The 7,900-nt window shown below is 35.6% G+C and overlaps 1 long non-coding RNA gene across 1 annotated transcript; it reads right to left on the bottom strand.

Moving 5' to 3' along the window:
* Positions 1 to 1,141: 1,141 nt before the first annotated feature.
* On the bottom strand, positions 1,142 to 4,110 carry LOC141293165 (uncharacterized). The gene is made up of 3 exons (XR_012340655.1): positions 3,869 to 4,110; positions 2,414 to 2,558; positions 1,142 to 2,099 (listed from the first exon to the last, which is right to left on the bottom strand). It is a non-coding gene; the product is annotated as an uncharacterized lncRNA (long non-coding RNA).
* Positions 4,111 to 7,900: the final 3,790 nt, after the last annotated feature.

Genomic DNA, 7,900 nt, shown 5'->3' with positions numbered 1-7,900 from the left:
TAAGATGATCAAATCAAGTCCTGATAAAGCAGATTGGTTTTTGAAATGGGAATATTCCTAATAGAGCTGATAAAGTATGTGCCTATTAGTCACTGTTTGTATCTTGACAGATATTCACTCTTACTCCTATTTCATTCCAGTTGATTTGTCTGACAAGTTTCACGAGTTTCATTTTTACTGTTCTGTCTTAAAATAACGAATCCTGTTATCCATATGACAATATTTGCCTATAAGGCTCTTCAGTAAGTGAAAAATGCAATCGAATGTTTAGAAGCATTACTCACCTGTGAGAAAAAGAGTGATGCTAGTAAACCACAGCTGAAAAGAACACTTTATAGTCGAACGCAAACTATTATACTACTTGTTTATGGTTAGTTTTCGCAATAAATATCTGTGACTGTATTTGTCTGTGTTTTATGTTGTTTAGAAGTGGATAGGTTTAGGGTAGGGTTGGGTTTATGTGCTCCAATCAAAGAATACATTTATATAAAATTGATGTTTTTTACAAATACATGCAAACCATTAAATTAAGACAAACAAATGAAAACAATAAAGGACCCGACGCCAAGGGGTCCTGACCAAGCGTCAAAATGTGAGACTTGGGAGTGAGAACTTATTGGACTCTACAGTATTTGTTGAGAAATGAACTGAGCTGATGATATCACTGTTTTCTACAGAGCTGCTTTACAGCTGAATTGAATTAAATTACATCATTTTATATTTGAACCTCATCTGAACAGTGAGTTTTCACTGAGGAGTCGACTGATTATTGACACCATGAGTGACATTATATTATATGACCCACTTTCAGCCGCAGATCTGATTTCAATTCTGAAACAAAACCTTTCAATTTGAAGATTTAGTACCACCATCTAGTGGACACAAATGATAACTGCTGTTAAATTTTTTACTTAAAATATAAAAAAAATCACTTTGTATTTATAATGCAACAAATTCTATTGAATACAATTGACATTCTTTCAGATTAATGCAGTGAACATCATTTAGTTATTAACTCACAAATAATAATTATAGTGATTTTTGCATTTTGTGTCAATTTTAAATGTCATAATTTACAGCAAAAAAATCAGCTTCTGCTATAATAGACACTGTTGTGTGTTTAGAATTTAGAATCAGAGTTTTATTGGAAAGTTTGCTTGCAAACACAAGGAATTTGTCTTGGTGACAGAAGCTTCCAATGCACAGACAAGATGACAAATTTAACAAAAAATACATAATAGAAAGTATAGTATTTCTACAGATGTGCTATATACAAATTAAGGGAATATATGGAATATATGTTAAATCAATAACATGTATAATGAATATAAGTATGGACAGTGGGGGGAACATTTAACAGTTTGTGAGGTAGATGGCCTCTAGGAAGAAGCTTTTTCTGTGTCTGGCTGTGTTTGTGCTCCGTTCTCTTTAGCGCCGGCCAGATGGCAGTTTGAAGAGGAAGTGTGCTGGTTGTGAAGGGTCCAGAATGATTTTGCAAGCCTTTTTGCTGACTGTGGATGAGAACTGTTCCTGAAATGTAAGGAGGGTTGTAGCAATGATTCTTCCAGCTGTCTGGACTATCCAACAAAGTCTTTATCTCAACTTTGGTAGCTGAGCTGAACCAAACAGTAATCGAAGTAGAATTAAACAGTAGATGTAAAGCATAAAGTGCAGAGCTCTGTGGTTCCCACTGATCGTCACCAGAGGCCGGCATCACCCAAATGACTTTTCCCATTTTCACTACATTTCCCATGATCGCGTACCTGGCACTGATCACACACCCAGCTGCTACTGTTACCTGGCCTATAGAAACTTCCTATGACACTAGTATTGCTGCATCATGCTGTATTCCATATGATGATATACAGAGTTTGATGACAAAACACAGACTGCTTAACCAGGGAATAAAATGAGGAAAAAAAATTGTTTGCTGAAAGGAACTGCTGCTTTCTAAAGAGAGAAAAAGCATACTTAGGACTTTAACTACTGTATATAGAAAGATCAATCTCCAGGATCAGAAATAAGCTCCTGTATATGATGTGTGAGAATCTGTGACTTTTTCTGAAACATCAGTATAAAGCCTTCTGGATCTTCCGAATCTACAAATGAAAAACACAAACATTTGAGTATTTCAGTTGAGTACAAGAATGGTACTAGCAACACCAAGATATTCAGTTTCCAGGGAATGGATGAACAGATTCATGAAATATGAACTGATATTTAATTCAGTGCAAGTTGCTTTAGATAAAGAATGTCTGCCAAATGTACAAATGTAAATGATTATTTTCGTATAAAGTTTATTTGGAGTATTTTTGTAGTATATTTGGGTCCCATTCACAGATTGGGAGGAGAAACAGTTTTGATGATCAAAGACATGAAAAAGTGTTTCGTCTCAAACATCATAAATACTCACATTTGGCCTGATGTCGTCTATGCTGTGTCGTTTAACTAATATTAGCTTCTTTTCTTCTCCTGGTTCATTAGCTTTTAACTTGCCATTTTTCTCTTTCATTCTTTTCTTGTCTTTCTGGTCCACAGATGTGTATGTCTCAGATTATCTTTTGCAAACAATATTGAAGTATAGTTTAGAGTCATGCAACATTTCTGTTTTATGTCAGGTTAAAATGTTTTTCTTATAATAATTGTTAATTATGGATTATGATGCTGACCCTGTGTTTGCCATGTAAATGCTAAAATGGTGTTTAAAAAAAAAACAATAAATAATGCTAAACAACAAAGAATCTAGTAGGGATGCACGATAAATCGAATGCGATTATGAGGCGCGTTTAGTCAATGAAGCCGGTACTTTGATTAGTAGTAAATCTCCATCACGTGCATTCAGCTGGAGCGGCAATTAATACACAGAGACGTAAATCACTGGAAAGCTACGATTTGGCATAGCTTGTCAGTGATTTATGCCTCTGAACACTCCAGCTGAACGCACGTGATGGAGATTTACTACTAATCAAAGTACCGGCTTCATTGACTAAACGCGCCTCATAATCGCATTCGATTTATCGTGCATCCCTAGAATCTAGTGCAGGGTTTTCAACGTTTTTTAGGGCAAGGACCCCTAAGAGGATAGAGACAGGGACGCCCGATACAAAAATTGTCAAGCAGAGCTACATATTAAGCATATAACCTTCAATATTAATAGAAACTAGCCATATTGCCCCGGTTTCACAGACAAGGCTTAAGCCTAGTCCTAGACTAAAATGTAAGTCTGAGCTGTTTGAACTGAAAGGAACTTGCATTGACTGATCTTAAAATATATCGGTGTCTTTGTTTTGTCTCAAGATGCACACCAGTAATGTTTTTTTCTAAGCATGTTTATAAAAATTACTTAAATATCCTAATTGAACTATCTGCTAATCCTGGCTTAGTCTAAACCCTGTCTGTGAAACCGGTCCATTATGTTTAAGAATAAATTATGTTATATATGTTGAGACAGTGGATCAGACCATTATTGTTTTTGCATGCATCACTGTCAGTATATTACAATTTATTGTTAAAATTAAGACCATAACAAACATGCTGAGATTAAAATCACACTGAATTAGTTGTTTGCAGTTGTTGTAAATCATTTTAATGCATTTGCAGAGTCATACATTTTAATTTGACTATCAGTCTGCATTTACTGTACATTGCGTACATCTATTTTGACATGCCATAATTTTTGTCCCGTTTTAGTATTACTCTTTAAACTAGAGCTTTAGAACCGAAATTCATTTCATTCTATTTTAAAGCATCTGCTGTTTGATTCAGACTGTCAGTAAAGTATATGATTTCTTTCTGTTACAGTTCCAGCTGTGCTTTTGTCATTTTTGTATAAATAAATGTGACTTGAATTGAGCTCATAGACACTTACAGCGTAATCCGATGTTGTCTCTAAAGCAGAAAAGTGCAAAATCGAGAGTAGCTCCTGTGAAGGCGTCAGTCCACTTTCAGGAGTTCAACAGCAGAAGCTCTGCCTAGATCAGAAGACAAAAGCTTTTACCTAATTTACATAGTGCAGAAAGATTGTTTAAGGTGTTTCCTGTCGCGATTAACTTTCCATGCAGTGGCTGTAGTTCTCAGAGTAATATGACACGTTGCGCTTTCATTTTGTTCGTTTGCTTTAGGGTCGAGGTTTCCTGTTGAACACACATATGGTTTCATTGGCTCATAAGGTAATGACATCAACGCTTCTGTAAACAGGAAACACGATGGTAGTTTAAGCTACGATTCATACATGATATTCCCTGCTGACAAAAAAACAGCTAAAACCAGGCAGGACTGGTTGGCTGGTCTTAAGCTGCTTTACACAAAGACCAGGGGCCCGTTTCAGAAAAGAGGTTCAGTGAGAACTTATGTCAACCCTGAAATGAGAGAAACTCTGGGTTTTCCATTTCAGATTGGGAGGTTTGTCAAACCCTTGAAAGCAGGGTAAGTCAAGCCTGTTTCTGAAAGAGAGGTAACTTCTCTGGTGAAAAAAGCAGCTGGCCAGCAGGCTGGTTTTAGAGGGGTTTTGGCCACTAAAACCAGCTACTTCAAGCCTAAACCAGGCTGGGTTTAGCTGTTTTTTTTTCAGCAGGTAGTTTTTTTTTTTTAATTTTAATTGGAAAAATCATTTTTGCAGTGCAGGTGCATTCATTTATTATACATATTTTCATTATGTAGACACTGTCAAAGTGATATATAATACATGCTGCATGTATTTTATTTGAGCAGTAGCATTTTTAAATGGTAGTTTTCTATATAACATCAGGAATGTAGAGCACATTTGTGCAGTCGCTGTATGCAGAGTGGTAAAGAAAGTGTGCCTTACTTTAATATAAACAAACTAAGGTTTTGTCTGTGCTCCTTCAGTTTAAAATTTGAGGCAACCACTGCATTTTAATTATGATCCAAACTAAGATGCTGCATATGTAGTCTGATTAGTTTCTTTCTTAAATTCCCATGTGAAAATGAACTATGGTTTTACTACAGTAGTGTATTACATGTGTATTACAAGTCTAACCATGTTTTTTTTTTTTTAAGGAAAGGGAAGGAAAAGAAAGGACGTGACGTGTGGCCAAGTATGGTGACCCACAAAATTTTACTCTAACCATTAGGCCACGACTGCCCCCTTTGGTGTATTGATTACCATTTGTAAAATCACAGTTTTACTACAAATACCAAGGTTAAACCAAGGTTAGTTTAACAAAACCATGGTGAATTCGTGGTTACCATGGTTTAACAGCTTATTTTCCTTAGAAACCACTGTAAACAAAGCAACCCTGTGCTTATAAATACTACTTTAAATGCATTTACAGGGGCAAGATCAAAAGACAATGGCATCAGAACTTTTCTGAACACAGTCAGAAGGGCAAAGCTTGATTTTTTAAATTAATTAAACTAATAACACAAAAACTCAAATTTTGAATACTTGCTTTATAATTGATATCATTGTCACTAAAACTATGGAAACCATTCTGGGCACATTTAACATTTGTTCCAGAGAATAAAAAAAGACAGTCCTGAAGAGAGGTTGTTACGGAGAAATGAGAACGTGAGGAGAACGGATCCATGTGCAAGCTTTTATTATCCATGAATTCAGACATGGTCACAACAGGCAGGAGGTCGACATGAACAGACAGCTATATTAGAAAACCAAGAAACCAAAGGCAGACAAAAGAAGACGAGGGAAAACCAGGCAAGGGAACAAAGGGACAGGAATAAGTGGACAAAACCTAGAAATTGGGAAAAGGCTCCGTAAACGTGCTAGCACTCAGGGAGCGCTTTTTTTTTTTTTTTTAATTAAAGAAGAATAACTAAACATTACAAAAATATTGAAATATAAATCCAGATGCACAAAATATAAGCTTAAATTGTATACAGTAATACAGTATGTAATAAGAGGGGGAAAAAAACCATAAACAAAATAAACTAATACCATATAGCATAAAAAAAAACATTAAATTAAAATAAAATCTAGAAACAACTAAACAATGGTTCAAATTTTCTTCCTTTTCTTCCCTTACATATATAAATGTTATATTGGGGGATGCACTCAGGGAGCAATAAGTGCACTTGAGCAGAGACGACTGCGGTCGTAACAGGTGTTTTCCCTTAATCTATCATGAATCTGTTGCTAAAGCAATAGTTGACCCAAAAATCATCATTTAACAAGAAGATGAAGAACATTACATGCTAATCAAAACACTACATATTTAATATTTTCCTGCAGGCATAACATAGAATTTGCTTTCCTTCATGTGGCAAAATGGAAATAAATTAATTCCTGTAGGAATAAAACACTTCAATAAAATATTGTTTCTGCGTCAATGGCGTAAAAGAGATAAAAGTTTTGCAGTTGGAGTTGTGCTGCATTAGTTTAGAAGTGTTCCACTTTAATTTTCATCAAATCTCTAGCTTGCCAACTGTTGTTATTTTGTTATAGGGTATAAAATACAATATATACTAAATACTATCTTTGCAATGTTTTTTTTTTTTTTACATTTCTATTTTGCAGTTTTCACAGTACTGTAATAGCTTAAATAATGGATGAATTATATTAAAATATAATCAATTGACTCTTAAATTGTATTACACAACACCGTTCAAGGTTCAGAGTATGGGGTATTTATATATGAAAGTAGTTGCAGGTTACCACAGATACTTCGATTTCAAAGTCTGCGGCTTAAGTATACTTTGATTGGCTGCTTGTGGTGTTTGCACTATAATTCAACAGCTCTGTGACTAAAAAATGTCAGTGCAGAGCATCAACTTCCTCCTCACAGGGATAAAAGTACCCCAACTGATTCCCGTTAACTGCAGTGAGTCTATGACGAATTTCCGTGAACTAGAGAAAACGAGGGCAAGGGAAACGCATAACGCACTGTTGTTGTTTTGCTGCCAAAAAAATCTCCCCCGCTACAGCTCCAGCTTCTTAGTAACAACATACTGATGTCTCTGCTATTTTCACAGTCGGGTGAGCAAAGCTTGAATGTCGGGACGGGTATTAATACACATGAAAGTAAAAGAGAGACTCATCATTATCTCTTATAGGCCAGTTGTCTGTGCGCCCACAGAGCTCGATAAGAAGAATGACAGATTTAAACAATTGTTAAAGGGATAGTTCACCCAAAAAATAAAATGTAATATTTATCTGCTTACCCCCAGGGCATCCGAGATGTAGGTGACTTTGTTTCTTCAGCAGAACACAAACGAAGATTTTTAAAGAAAACCGGTGCAGTCTCCCAGGCAAATAATGGCAGTGGATGGGCACCAGACCTTTAAAAGTAAAAAAAAAAACAACAACACAGGAGTTTAGCATCTGGCATAGTATACCCAAATGCCGAAAGCGATCTGTCGCATGTGTACAACACTCATTGTTTACATAGAGCACAGAGATTGTGGGTATAGCGGCTATTCAAAATATTAATTATTAATTTGGGTTTGTCTGTACATTTTTGTTTACTTTTAAAGTTTGGTGCCCATCCACTGCCATTATTTGGCTGGCAGACTGCACCGGCTTGAGTTAAAAATCTTCATTTGTGTTCTTCTGAAGGAACAAAGTCACCTACATCTTGGATGCCCTGGAGGTAAGCAGATAAACATCACATTTTCATTTTTGGGTGAACTATCCCTTTAAGGGAGTTCGGCAAATGTAATATTGATGTAATACAACAGTTCAATAAAAAGGAAGTTAATATCAACTGACTTACGTTGTTTGACTATAACTGTACTGCCTGATTTTACTCTATCATGAATAAAAGTGTGTTTTTGAACGAATCTTCAGTTCATGACTATCCATTCTTAAAGACAGCCGTTTGCTTCATTCTCGAATAAATCAGCCGTTCAAACGAATCAAGTGACTTACCTGCTGGTGGATTTAGTTTTATTGCAACGTATTAAGTTATTTAAAACATTTCATTTT

The sequence above is a fragment of the Garra rufa genome, chromosome 19 (genome assembly GCF_049309525.1).
Source record: "Garra rufa chromosome 19, GarRuf1.0, whole genome shotgun sequence".
NCBI classification, from domain to species: Eukaryota; Metazoa; Chordata; class Actinopteri; order Cypriniformes; family Cyprinidae; genus Garra; species Garra rufa.
Note: the sequence above shows the minus strand (reverse complement) of the source record. Positions and strands in the feature narration are given on the sequence as shown.